Below are 16,047 nucleotides of genomic sequence, written 5' to 3'. Positions count from 1 at the left end.
TCGATCAGGAGATCCTATCTCCGTACTTAAATTTTTGATCTAATTTTTATTGATTAGGAGATCTTATCTCTACACTTGAATTTTGGTTTGATCGTCCATTGATTAGGAGATTTTATCTCTATGCTTGAATTTTCGATCCGATTTTCACCGATCAAGATATCTTATCTTCACACTTAAATTTTAATTTGATCGCTCACCTCTCGAGAGATCTTATCTCCGTACTTGAATTTTTTATCCGATTTTTATCGATCAAGAGATCTTATCTCCACACTTGATTTTGATTCAATTGTCGACCGATCGAAAGATCTTATCTCCATATTTGAATTTTTGATTCGATTTTCATCGATCAAAAAATCTTATCTCCACACTTGAATTTTGGCTCGATCATTCACTAACTAGAAGATTTTATCTTCATATTTGAATTTTCAATTCAATTTTCATCGATCAGAAGATCTTATCTCCATACTTGAATTTTGGCTCGATCGTTCACCGATTAAGAGATCTTATCTCCATATTTTATCTCAAAATTTTTCAGACTGGTATTGCCATCGTCTAGAATAAATGCACCATGCCTCAAGAGTATAAAAATTAATTATTTGATCAAAAATGAAAAGACTTGATCTTTCAGAAAATGATCCGTCAGATCTTCTACTATCATTATTTGGACGAACGGTTTGAAAATATTAACTAAGAGTGCGTCATTTATCAACATCTGATTAGCTTATCAGTTTGGATACGGATCGATCTGTCATGACTAAATTTGAGGGGAGGTGTGTCTAACCACTGTCTGATCGAGCGTCAAATTAACGTCAGATGTCACAAATTGACAAGAAGATCAGTTAATCTAGATCGTCGATCTGTCTATAAAAAGTTTTTGCCCCTCGATCACTATTCATTTATATTGTTATCGTGTGAAGGTACTATCAAATTATTTTCTGAAGCTTTTCTTCATTAAACAGTCGTCGGAGACAGCGAGAAGCTTTGCCAGAGCGGGAGGAGAAAGAGTTTATTGTCTATCTTTTGAGAAGATTTCATCTGTCTTTTAGGTATCGATCCTCTCTTATTGGTTCTCTTTCAGCCGTAGGATAGCCCATTTTTTTTTTCGATTCTTTTCACTTTTTTCTCATATTTTTTTTCAAAAAATATGTCCAAGAGAGGTAGAGAGGGAAAAGAGACTATAGGTGACTCACAGATTAGGTCGATCCAGCCTTTACTGGCCACTGAGATAGAAAATTCACCTTGAAAGGACCCTGAAACTGGTTCTATAGGTGAGAAGAGTTTGGATCATAGTGTAGAATTTTCTATGCATGGTCTCATGGACTACCTCGGTCTAGAGATAAAAGGATCTATTTTGACCAAGGAGAACCTCCTAACCTTTAAGGAAAATATAATAAATCCGACGAGTATAAAATGGTAGTGCTGGATCTGAAAGGTTGGATATCTGAGCCTTCCGAAGGTTGTATAGCTTTCTATGACGAGTCCTTTCAGTCTAGCCTTCGGTTTTTACTACACCTCTTTTTCAACAATGTCTTTAATTTTTATAGGGTCCATCCCACTCAGATAACTTCGAACGTAATTAGGATGATTATAGTATTCATAATCATATGTAATTTTCTTCACATAGATCTTAGGATCTCTCTATTTAGGTCTTTGATTTTTTTGAAAGGCATCAAAATGAGAAGAGTTGGTGGTACTTCTCACCTTGGAAAAACTATAAATTTAGATCTAATCTTTTTTCTTCAATTCACAACTAGAAAGGTCATTTTTTCTTCATCCGGACTCCTATTCCATAGGGTTTTAGGACTTCCTGGGGATGTCCGGACACCAAACATAACTCCAATGATGAAATTCTTTCTAGAGATGAGGTGGCTCATTCAACCCTGATTACCACCAAAACATATAAGTTATCTTCTCTAGTAAATAATTAGGCATTGTATGATGCCAGTATCAGCTTGTACTCCTCTCGGGATAAGATTGAAGTATTTTACTCTTCAACTTTATCATTCTTTTCTATCTTCATTATTCTGAAATGCTTGTCTGATGCAAAAATGAAGTTCAATCTAACGAAGGTGGAGAAGAGGAAGAGAAAAGATCAACCAAAGTCATCTACTACCGATCCCGCACCAAAGAGAGTCAAAGGTGTGTTACCTCCTCCTATCCAGGCGGCATCTCGATCTTCTTCAGTGATCCCTTCTCCAGCTAACTTGAGGAGAAGTGAAGCCTCTCGAGGATCACAAAATTCTCCCCGGGCTTTATCACTAGAACCCCCACCTCGCCAACCCGCGATGGTGAGGATCAAATAAAACATTGCCCAACCTGCACTGCCTTCCAAAGAGATCGGACGCAAACCAACTACAACTTCTACGGCCCTATCGAGTTCGTCCGAGGGAGATACCATGACTAGGATGTCACTTTCGGAGTGGCCCCGATTGGGCCGCGATCTTCTTGAGTTAGTAATACTGACCGTCGATCTAGATGCACATCGGAAGAATAAGCTAGAGGAGATAGCCAACCACAGATTCGAACAGCTCATGTATGTGAGTTCTTCTTTCTTTCTTTTTTCTTTCTTTTTTTTCACTTCGGTGAATGACCGACCTGAATCTGAACCTTTGTCTTGTAGGTCACTGTCGACTTCAAGATTATGTATAAGAACATGGCCTATTTGTTGAAGAATAAAGAAGCAATGGATGCTAATCTGATCATTCTCCAAGAGGAAAAGAAAAAATAGTCCGAACTCGCTGCGGGACTCAAACATCAATTTGAGGAAAAACTGAAGGCACTGAAGGAGGAGAATCAAAACCTACTGGATCTTCAGCGAAAGGTCAATGAATAGGAGAAAAAGATTTTTGATCTGTATACTATTGTCAACAAAAATAAAAAATTGAATTCAAGGCTTAGAGAGGCAAAAAAGATCAATGAGGCTCATGAGAAGGCCATAGAGGCCTTGAAAAGGTAAATCAAGAAGGAGCAAGACAAGGCAGCTAAGGCGATGGAGCTATACAAAGCCTCCAAGGAGTTCGAGGATGAAGTATCTGAGAGCTTTGAGGACGCATATGATTACGCCTTCAGTCAGTGCTATAATCTGATCAAAACATTGTATCCCAAGATAGATATCTCCAAGGTCACTCCAAAGGTGGCCGTCGAGGTGGGCATAAAGGAGGATTTTGAGTTGCCTCCTAAAACATTAGAGGAGCCAGTGAAGGAATCAGGTTGGTCTCCTATCAGGGTGAACACAAATGAAGCCATCACCGTGGAGACTATATCTGTGGTGCCTCCAGTAGAGATCGAAGTCTTCGAGGCCGGCAAGAAGCCAGAGTCCACCCTACCCGCAGAGCCTGCTACCATCGATACTATTGGGAAGCCGGAGCAAGCCAAAAAAGAACCAACCAAGGAGAGCTCCAATGTGTAGGTGATCATCCAGTAAAAATTTTTCTTTCTTCTCAGAATATACGGACCTGATACATGCCTTCTTCTTTTTTTTTTCTCTTCCATTTTGAAACATGTAAACCTGATGTGGGTTTCCGCTTCTGTACTTTCTTTTCATATCAATGCAAAAAATATATTTCAAACATCATGATTTAATTCATGTGTTCTAATAAATTTTATTGCTTGCCAGAATAAAGTAACCATACATATCTTTATAATTCGACAGAATCAAAATTGATAACTTTAAATTCATCCATCATTAATTAATTGAAAATCAAGGTTCTGACGTACCTTTATTTGTACGATCTTGAATGGATCAAGTTTAAGATTCGATTCGGAGATCGGTATTTTTAAGAGAATCCAAAGACAGTCTCACTCTGGAGATCAATAGAATATCACATCAGTTCAAAACTGACGTAAGATCCTCTCGATCTTGTATTCAGAATAAGACTTGTCGGTTGATGGGCGAATCAAGCCCTTCGAGGATTTATCGGATCAAGATTCGGATTTACATATATACCCTTTGGAGCTTTATCGGATTGAAATCTAAATTAATATGTATACCCTTCGAAGCTTTACCGGACTGAAATTCAGATTAACCTATATGCCTTCGGGGTTTTATCGGACTAAAATCTGGATTAACATGTATGCTCTTCGGAGCTTTACTGGACTGAAATTCGGATTAACATTTATGCCTTTTAGAGCTTTATCAAACCAAAATCCAGATTAATATATATGCCCTTCGGGATTTTATCGGACCGAAATTTAGATTAATATGTATGTCCTTCGAAGCTTTATCAGATTGAAATCTGAATTAACATGTATACCCTTCGGGGCTTCACCAGATTGAAATCTAGATTTCGACAAAAAAAAATGATATATGAGAAAGGGCTCATCAGAGCATTTTTATTGATAATATATTCTAAGATTTTTAAAATTTTAAATACAAAAACTAAAAGATCTGTCTAAATTCTCAATTCTATAAGCCCCTAGATGAACTACATCAGTGATCTGATAGGATCTTTCCCAATTGAGAGCTAGTTTATCTTATTCAGTAGGCTTTGAGACTTTAACTCATCTCAGGATGAGGTCATCCTTCTGAAATGACTTTGATTTTACATGGACATTGTAATATTTGATAATTTTCTGCTTATAGATTGTCATTCTGATATGGACTTGTTCTCTCACTTTATCAAGAAGATCCAGATCGATCCTCAATCGATCAGAATTGATGATCTTATGTAAATTTCTGATTCTATCAGATAATAAGTCAATCTCAATTGGAATCACCGCTTTAGTCCCATAGGTGAGCCTAAAAGGAGTCTCTCCTATCAGAATCCTATACGTGATTTAGTATGCCCACAATACACTTTACAGCTCTTCAGCCTACAATCCTTTTGCATCAGTGAGTCTTATTTTCAAACCTTGAAGGATAGTTCTATTGGTTCCTTCAGCCTCACTATTTAATTGTAGATGTCTAACAGAAATGAATTGATGATCAATATAAAACTTGAAGCAGAATTCATTGAACTTAGAATTATCAAACTATCGATCATTATCAGTGATGATGATTCGAGATAAACCAAATCAACATATTATATATTTTTAAATAAAATCTTGCATCATTTTTCTTTGATCTGAGCTAAAGGTCCTGCCTCTACCTATTTTATAAAATAATCAATGGTTATAATCAAAAAAATTTTTTGGCCTGCCACTATTGAGAAAGGTTCTAATATATCCATCTTCCAAATTACAAAGGGCCAAGGTGTGGTAATGGAAATAAGCTTGGTAGCAGATTGATGTTGGATATTAACGTACCTCTGGTATTGATCGTACTTGTTGATGAGATTAGCTGCATCTTTTTGAATAGTTGGTCAGTAGTAACATTGTCAGATTACTTTATAAGCAAGTGACCTGCTCCCCAGATAGTTTTCACATATTCCCTCATGTATTTCTCAAAGTGCGTAGTCAGTTTCATATGGTGTCAAGCATCGAAGTAGAGGAAGAGAATAAGACTTTTTATATAAATTGCTTTCTTGAAGAATATACTATGGAGCTTGTCTTCTAATACTTCTAGCTTTGGTTGGATCATGGGGCAGAACTCTTTTAGATATGTAATCTACGAGGGGATCAATCTAACTCGGCTCATTACCGACCTGAAATACAGAAAGCACCTCAATACTGGGCCTATCCAACTATTCAATCAGTACTTTCTGATTCAGTTCGAAAAAATCTGAAATAATGAGGTGGGATAGAGCGTGAGCCCGAATATTTTTTGATCTAAGAATCTGGAGTACTTCAAGCTCTTCAAAATTTTTGGATAGCTTTTTAATATTTTGTAAATAACAGGCTATCGTGGAATCTTTGACTTCAAATTGACCTCAAATTTGGTCAACGATAAGTTGTGAATCTGTAAAAATTTTTACTTTTCTGACTTCAAAATCTTTTATCATTCTGAGATCCATCATTAAGGCTTCATATTCAGTACCATTATTGAAAATATTGAAATTGAACCTCAGGGCCTATTCAGTCACGAACTTGTCAGGATTAGCCAAAATCAAATCGGTGCCACTTTTTTGAAAATTTGAAGCTCCATCCACATGTAGAATTCAGAATGAATCATCACTTTTGGGATTTGCCAGGATTGACCCATCATTTGGATAGTACATTCTATAACAAAATCAGCTAGTATCTGACCTTTAACTGCAGTTCGAAGTCGGTAGTAGATATCAAATTTACTGAATTCAATAGGTCATTTAACGATCTGATCTGAAGTATCAACTCTTTGTAATATCGATCTGAGCTGCTGGTCCTTCAATACTGTAATAGTATGAGCTTGAAAGTAAGATTTGAATCTCCGGACTGTCATGATCAAAGCATATATCATTTTTCAGCTTTTTTATATCAGATTTTTGCGTCTCACAACAATTTGCTGGTCTAGTAGATAGATCTTTGAATATCTATTTTTTTTCGAATAAAAATTGAGCAAACTGCATAAGGTAAAATGAAAATATAGATATATAGTTCTTCATCGTCGACTGACTTAGAAAGAAGAGGCAGAGAGCTAAGATATATAGTTATGACATTCTTCTGTCCAGCTGAAATTTTTGATATTTTTTAATATTTTGAAAAAAAAAAGCATCTTTCAGCTGATTTGAAAATGAATCGATCGAGGGCTGCCACTCGTCCAGTAAGCTGCTGGATTTTTTTGATAGATGCTAGGCACTTCATTTCCAATAATACTCTAATCTTTTCAAAATTAGTTTCTGTTCTTCTTTGATTAATAAGAAAGCTAAAAAATTTATCTGAGTCAACTCCGAAGGCACAATTGTTAATATTGAGCTTCATCTAGTGCTTTCTAAGTTCTCCAAATATTTTTTTCAAATTGATAATGTGCCGATCTTTTTTGATGCTCTTTACTATCATGTCATTAACATAGACCTCCATATTTCGACTAATTTATTGCTTGAAAACTTTGTTAACGAGATGTTGGAATGTAGCACCTGCATTTTTAAGATCAAAAGACATCATTTTGTAACAATACAAATCTCTTTCAGTGATAAAGATAATATTTTTTAATCTTCTGGAGCCATTTGGATTTGATTATGGGCTGAGAAAGCATCCATAAAGCTAAAAAACTTGTGACCGGAGGTAGCATCTACGAGCTGATCAATTTTTGATAGAGAAAAATAAATTTTTAGATAAATTTTATTAAGCTTTATAGTCGATGTATATCCTCCATCTGCCATTGGCCTTCTTGACCATAATAATATTAGTTATTTATTTTGGATAATGAGCTTTTCTGATAAATTTTGTTTTTAAAAGCTTATTAATTTTCTCATCGATGGCTTTTTGCCTTTTTGGGATGAAACTTCTTTTCTTCTACTGAATCAGCTTAAAATTTGGATCCATATTTAGTTTACAAATAATCACATTGATAGAAATGTCAGGTATATCAGAAGTTGATCAAGCAAAAATATCAACATTTGCTCGTAAAAACTTGATCATTCTCTCTCTTAAATCAGGCTTAAGGTTTACACCAATCTATGTCATTTTTCTTGGATCATCTCTTAAAAGAATGGCTTCAAGTTTTTCTACCAATTTACTTTGGATTCTTTCGACCTCATCTAATGCGTTCGATATGTCAACTGGTATAATTTTTATCGATTGATTTATTTTAGTAGAAATCATAAAATACTATCGAGCCATCGTCTGATTGTCATGTATTTCACCAACTTCTTTCTTAATCAAAAAATACACCAGCAGATGATAAGTAGAGACAATGACCTTGAGAGCACTGAGATCAGATTGATCGAGGATAGCATTATAAGTAGTTGAAACTCTAACTATCAAAAAAGTTAGCTGCACCGTTAACTATCTTGGTTCCTATCCTACTGTAACTGATAAAGTAATTTCTCCCTCAGCTGCCATCGAATTTTTTGAGAATCTGACAAGGGGAGTACCGATCCACCTGAATTGTTCGGTCTAGTTTATTTTTGAGAAAGCATCATAGAACAATACATCAGCAGAGCTTTCATTATCAATAAGAACTCTTTTTATATTATATTTTGCTATCGTCATGGAAACAACGATAGCATTGTTATAAGGGGTTTGGATCTTTTTTATATTATTTTGAGAAAAAAAAATATTATCAGTTCTCTATCTCTTGAAAGATGGGTCATCAGTGCCAGATAAGATGTCGAATATCACATTAATAAAATCAGCAATTGGTTGGTTGTGATCATCAGAAGTTTCTTTTGTTGGAGATCTGTATTCTTCGATTTTGGCCAGTCTAACATATTTATCGAGATAACCCTGACGCATCAAGATTTCTATCACATCCCACTGCTGCCTGCATTCCTCGATGTAATGGCATGATCTCTGTGGAAGCAACAATACTTTCACTTATCTCTCTTATCTGGAGGGGCTTTCAAGGGATTAGGCCTTTGAAGATATCTCCTTCCTTCAATTTTCATCAGAATCTGAGCTTGGAAAGTAGATAGAGGGGCATAAGAATTAAAGCGCTGAGATCGGCTTCTTGATCTCAAATGTTTTTGGGATCGATTTAAATTTTCAGTCTGCTCATCATTCTCTCTCTATCATTTTTTTTCGTTTTTATCCTTTTTTGCCTGCCTTAAGATAGCCTTCTCTTCCTTGGTTTGGATGTACTTACGCATCCGATCAAGCATCTCCTCATAGATATTTGAGAAATTCTTATTCAAAAAAAAAATCAGATGGTTGCTTCGGAGTCTCTTTTTCAAAGCAGATATGGCAATTGATTCATTAAAATTTTTTATTTTCAGGATGGCCACGTTGAAACAAGTCACGTACTTTTGAAGATTTTCTCCTTCTTGCTGCTAAACAAAGAAAAAATTATCCACATGTCTCAAATGAGGTCTGTTAGTATCAAAATAAGTGACAAACAGTCTCTCAAGCTGCTCAAAAGAAGAGATGGATCCTTGTGAGAGTCCAAAAAATCAAACTCTCACCACCTTCTTGAGGATTGCAGAAAAAGCAATGCACAATAGGACATCAAAAGTCTCTTGTAAAGCCATGAGGGCTCTATAATCCTCGATATGATCCATCAGATTAGTATGACCATCAAAAGATTCGATGGTGGACATCTTGAACTGGTTCAAAACTGGTTCACTCAAAATCTTATGAGAAAATAAAAATCGAAGATTGAAACTATCTTTATTCTGAGATCGACCTCCCACCTGGAGCTCCATCAGATACCTTTTAAGATCCAGGACCTTGTGCTTTAGGTCACCCTCTCTTTGAACTTTCAAAGTACTGAGGGTAAATTCATTGTCAGCCTCATCAATATAGTATTCATCTTGATGGGCTAGTTGAGGGCTTTGCTGGGAGGAAGCATTTGGAGGAGGAGCTTCTTTCGACGGTTCCTCCTCCTTCTTTTGAAGCTGTTGAATAGTTATTATCAGGGCTTGAATTTACTGAACAAAAAGACTAAATTATTGAGAATCAATAGCAATTGATTGCTGTTGTGAGACCTCAGCATGCTCCTTCTTCTGGAGCAGAGGGAGAGAGATGCTGAGCTCGTAGTTTAATTATCTTTTCTACAAAAGAGATCAAAAAATCTTTCTTCTAGTATCAATTTATTGCTAAGGATTCAAATCTGGAGTAGAGTGGATCGATTTGGATGAGATTGAGCTAGAGCGATTCTTGCGATCTGACGAGAACTCTTTCAATTTGCAAAATCAGTCAAAAAATCAAATGGAGATCCTTCGATTCTTAACCCTCCGATGCTTAAGTCAATTTGAGCCTCGAGAATCGGGGTGGAAAAGAGTGAAAAAGCAAGAGAGATTGAGTGGAACTGAAGAAAAATTGAGTGGAAGCTAAGAGTCTGACCTAACTTCCTACCGACATAGTCTCTTTTAGTTTCGAGAGCAAAACCTACCGATAGAAGATCTTTGATCTTTTATTTATAAAGAGATTGAGAAGATCGTTGCATAATTTGTTAGATCGTTAGAGGAGTCTGTTAGGCAGTTAGAGAATTATCTATAAGTGAGCTGACGTACAGCTGTGTATATGAGTTGGACATGAGATTGTAGCCAGCTATGGCTTGGTTGAGAAAACCATCACGAGCGTTCGTAGAATGATTAAGTCCGTCAGTATAATAATTCATCTCGATAGATAACCGGGGTGAAATAAAGATGTCCTAACATTTCTCTCAGATAAAGAGGCATCAGAATTCATGTCGGTAAATATCCGATCTGAATATTTCTCTGTTTGCTGGGACGTCATCCGATCAGAATACAAGAGTATTCTTTATTCAGATTGATAAAATATCGAACTAAATCTGCTAATCGATAAATTGATCTGCTGGGATCTGGCACCTCCAGATTGATATCTTTTTGATCTCGTATGATGATGCACGTATCTTGAGGCTGGTTTAATACACCAATAGTAAGTAAACAAAATCAACATTTATATCAGTTGTTATTGAATCTTATCCACTATCAAAGTATGAGCTTTTTGAGCCATTGGTTAGAGAAATTATTAGTTAGAACAATTCTACCGTATATATTTTGAACCATCCAATAAGAAGTCATCACATCATCCACAAAAGTAAATTTTTTTTGATTGAAAATAGCAAAAATTATCAGCTGATCAATCATAGTTGACAATGAAACTTTTTTCATTCAAAATTTTCAATCAAGTTTGGATAACAATGTATCTTTTTTCAATAATACATGTGATGATTTTTTATTGGATGATTCGAGATATACATGATTAAATGGTTCTAATCAATAATTTTTTCATTGGTTGGATCTCTAAAACTAGTATCTTGCTTTACTATGGGCAAATATTTATGTATCATTTTGAGGCAAAAAATCTTAATAAATAGTCCTAATTTTAGCTACTATCTTACATTTAGCCCTACAATTATTTTGTATGTTTAACTATCATATATGATTAAATTGGTTTTACATAATCAGATTTAATTTATACATAAAGTAGTGTAAATATTGTATAATATTATACACATCTGGAAATTAAACATAAAACAAACGGCCATCAAAATAAAGAACCAGACATAAAAATTTCAATCCATGCAAACTAATATCAAATGGCAATCACTCCTATATATAAATTTTAATTCCCTTCCAAACATCAGAAAAAAAAAATCAATTTAAATTTATCAAACAAAACAGTAAAACATCAATTATTCCCCTAACATCTATTAACGCAGTATGGCCAGCAGCGTTGTTCCCTGAAGAAAACGGCTTCCATGTAGAGTCCGATAGCCATCACCGTGTTCTCCGTTTTTAAATATATTTTGCAGCAAAAGATGGCATGTGAACGTACATGGAGGGAATTCTGGGAAAACTTGACGTGATGTGACAGTAATTGTTATTTAAATGTTCGGAGAGGGAAGGAGACCAGACCAGCTGTAGTTTTGTGACCCGATAATGCTCTTTCTACGGGACGACCAACTTGCCATGCAACTCAGCTGCCCTGGAACTGAACATAGCTTGCATCGGTACTTGTATCTGCCCCCACCTTTGATTCTCCTCCTCCCTCCTCTTTTTTTTTTTTTAACTTTTGCTTGCTATATTTCTAAGTGAAAACTATTTCCAACACCCTCGTATCTTGTATTTTGGATTAAATTATACACCAAAAAAGTAGATAGTATTAATATGTGTATATACATTACTATACATGTATACTATAAAATCCTTACCACAGGTGCCTTCGAAAAGTTGGTTTGGTCGGTGAGGTTCGAGGGTGGGCACATGCATCATGTCACATTCTAAAAATTTCAAATAATATAATTAAATATTATATATAATTATTATAATATTTTATAAAATATATAAAAAATTAGGTGAGTGCAAGATCATATGAAAGCTATTAACATCTGATATCTGATATGGTGGAATTAATTTTATGCAATCGATTGGTTAGCATATTCTAAATGAAATTATAATTTATTTTGATTTTTTTTTTATAGCATGTACTTCTCTTATATGTTATAGTATAAGCTACGTGTCTTTAAGGTGAATATATTATACCTTTTATTTCATCAAAAATGGATATATATAATAACTGGTATTTGCTCAAAAAGTATATTATATCAGTAGGCCGTATTAAATTGGTACCAAGATGAATCCACCGTATGTATCTAAATTTAATACTCACAGTTGGTTCCGTACAGTAGACCAAGTAATACCATTCGTACACCCAGTCCTTCTTGGCACCATTCATCCAAAAACTTGAGAACAGTAGCCGGGAGAATCTAAATAAAGAAGCAATTCTTTTACAAGGAAGCAGGGTTCAAACTGTAACAAAGCCATTATTTACCCCCTCAAAAGCCGGATCGAATGCATCAGTAGAAGAAATTTAAAAAACAAAAAAAACGCCGGACCGAATTTAGTGGCAATTAACACGAGAGTTGAGAGAAGCCATTCATGATCGCACTGCTGCTCCTCTAATGATAGATGCACTCTCCTTGCTCAGAGAGAGGCCTCAGGCAGGGGTGCAACGATCTAAAAAGGGGAGCCTACGTATCAATCCCCTTTTAGACTTGGGACTCGAAAGATAAGGATGCGGTGGCCTTTGAGATTTCAAAAGGCGACGTTGATAAAAAGAGTCGATTTGACGTGGGGGGTGGGCTAACAGAGCCTTTTGCACTTGAAAAGACCGTTTGCAGGAGGGCAGAGGGAATCCAATCTCACATCTCACGTATAAACGACGGGAAGACTTCGGCAATGAAATCTAAACAAAAAAAAAAAAATAAAAAGTCCCCATGGACATCATTATTTGATTTGAAATTGCCTGCCAACCTCTGTCCCTTGTACCTAGAAAGATTATTTAGCATGGGCTAATACCATCATTAGTGGTTCTCTACCAATTTCATTTTTTGGGAAAGTAATTACAGCATTAGCCAAATATAAGTACATCAACCAAAGTTTCTGGGGGTTAGAAACTTAGAAACCAAAAAAAAATATATGGGAAAAAGGATCTGAGTAATTGAGTACTGAATCCATTTCGAGACGAGGGCCCCAGGCTTTTTTTTGAGTTGGAAGCAGCGAGATAGGGACTCAGGTGATGAGAATATTTGGCTGCTACCAAGTAAATCAAAAAGAGAGCCAGGGAGTTGTCAAGTCCGTGTCCTCCGGTGGGAACGCTACAGAGAGGTTTGGGCCGTTCCGGTGGACCCAACAACGCGGACGTACCCGATCTACATGGATGGAACGTGGTTGTATCTTCCTGGCAAAAGATGGATTCACCTTCCCTGGCCCGAATCTACCGTTGGATCATCCATCGCACCAATCGCATGGCGCTAGAATCACGTTATTGACCGCCGGCACAGATCCAAAGCCAGATGGATGATCCAACGATGGATTCGTGCGAAGGAAGGTGAATCCTTGTTTGGCGCGAAAGATACAACCCCGACCCCTTGTATGCTTTCCTTTATTCCCGCGTCCTTCGTGGAAGCGTGGACAATAACCCAACCGGCCAAGTGGAAAGGGTCGCATGATGCGCTGCTCGGAAATTTTGATTTTTGAAGCTGACTTATAATATTCCAATTTGTTGGAGATAATTATCAACTATTTTGTTTAAGAAATATGATTAGGGTGTCATTAACCAAGTCTGAATCCAGGGTAAGAGACCTAGCTTGTAGGTTGTGGTAGACCCTGTGCTATTTTTATGAGGTTGTTAAGCGCCTATATTGCACTGGACTTATATAATTATGGTAGGACTGATAAAATATAATTTAATTTATTAATTTAATTTAAATTTAATTTATTATAAATAAATTTAAATTTAAATTAAATAAAATTAAATTATAAATGAGTCAATCTATTTAATCTATTTAATAATTAAATTAAATTTGAATTTTAGATATTTGATCTATTTAATCCATTTAATATTCGATTGAATTGAGTTAGATAATTCATTTAGTTTGTTTAATCTATTTCTGATTCATTTAATCTGATCTATTTCATCTATTTAATCCATTTAAGATCTATTTAACTTATTTAAATTTTTTTTAATCTGTTTCTGATCTATTTAATTCGATTTATTTAATCCATTTAACCTATTTAATTCGTTTAATCTAATTTGATCTTTTTAATAAATAGATTAAATGGATCGAATTATCTGTTTAATAAATAAATTGGGTTCAGATTTAAATTTTTGACTTGTTTAATAAACAGATCAAATTTAGATTGATGATTTTCTGATCCAATCTATTTATGATCCGATCCGATCTGATTGTCACTCTTAAATTATGAGCATATTCAATACACAAATATTTTTAATTGATGATTCAGACTTCACCGATTTAATATTGGATTGAAGAGGATCTTGATTCAAATAGAGAGATGCCGGCGTAAAGATTGATGAGCGAAATTGTTATCAAAGTATTGATAAGATGAATAAATTTTCATTAGGTTGCTGCTCCGAATGTAATTGTTTAGTGAAGGTAGTTTAAAAAGGATCTCCAGCATAAACGGAGAGGGAGCCTAAAAGGCTAAAAATTCCATCGCAGAATTTGGCACGTGCAATGCTACGTATTTTAGATGATTCCAATCTCTCGAACCAATTTATACTTTATATTTTTTATATAATTCATAAAAAAATATTTTCTTGTTTCTCTACCTCAAAATGGGCTAAAGAATGTATTTGTAAAATAAAATACCACAGCCATAGGGAGTTTAGTGCTTTGACCGGCTAATGGTAGGCTAGATGAGTTGCAGTGGTGTGAATGCTATTTTGATACTTTGATGCTCCATTGCCCCAAGCCATTTGAACAATCTATTGAAAAAGGGAAAAGAAAAGGCAAATCCAAGGACTCATGATCGCTTCCGTTTGCTTAGAAATGAACCTTTTTGGCTTTCCCTTGGTGGTCCCATAAATGGCTCACATCTTTTAAGATTCTCCAAATCATCCATAAAGAAAGGTGCCGCTTACCAGAAAAACAAAAGAAAGTTGCTGAACGAAAGTTTTGGCAAACTATTTATATTGTACTTCTCTTGCCAGGTAAAATAATTGAACTTATTTTCAAGTTAGGTGATCTCAGTTTTGGGATAAATAGCCAATGGCACAGTAACTCCACGAGCATCCACACTATTTTTAGTGCGTTATGTACGGTGATTTCACTGTATTCTTTTTAAACTAGCTTCAGTGAAGGTGGCTCACACGAGGAGTTCCAGTGCAAAAAGGTTTATAATGGTCAAGTGCCGACAATGGTATTGCTCGATGAAAGGGTGTTCGAATGGTTTATTACCAATTTGAACTCAGAAAACGTGTTCACGTTCGAGAAAATGATGTTTGGAGCACTTATTCTCTAACCGGATAGAAAGTAACATGGTAAACTTAAAAATGTATACTGCTATCATGTCCTATTATAGCGATGGTAAAGGTTATCTTGGTTGTTTCTCAAATTAAAAAAAAAAAAGGGAGATAAAAGTCATCTTTCTCAAAACAAAATCGTAGTCATTTTCTTCCCTGAATCATGATTATTTGTTAGCTACAGGATATTTAAATATAGAGCACAGTATTTCTATTTTTTTTATAAAGTTTGGATAAATATTAGGGAAGAAGTTTGGAAATGATCTTTGAAGCACGAAGCTATAAAAAAAGAAAAAGGTAGGCTAGATTTAAGTTACACTTAATGTAATTTTTATGTAGTTACATATATTTTTTTGAGTACTACTTGTTGAGGATGTCTGATCAGGACATCATCTTCATAAGATCTTTTCGATACCACACGCCATAGCAGGAAAAAAAATAAAATAGAAACACAATCAAATACGTGAATCAGTCAAAAAGCTCGTCTCCATGGACATGCAAGCTTTACTATAAAAAAAAAAATTATAAAAGAAGATCATCCTCAACTCTCGTACACCCAATCTCTCTCTCATAAGAAGCTCTCTCTCTAGAAAGATCCTTTGAATCTTTGAAGTGGTATCAGAACAAGACAGTACTAGGATGCAGATGTGGTGCGGTTCGATAGAGGTCCTGAGATGCAGACAGAGCAGAGGCAGTGAGAAAGATCTTATGATTTGAATTATTAGATGTGATCTATTATTTTTAAATTATTTATATATTAAAAATCACATGATCTTAGGGACTTATGGTCTATATATC

The sequence above is a fragment of the Elaeis guineensis genome, chromosome 2, assembly GCF_000442705.2.
Source record: "Elaeis guineensis isolate ETL-2024a chromosome 2, EG11, whole genome shotgun sequence".
Lineage (NCBI taxonomy): Eukaryota > Viridiplantae > Streptophyta > Magnoliopsida > Arecales > Arecaceae > Elaeis > Elaeis guineensis.
This window is presented reverse-complemented; position numbering follows the sequence as displayed.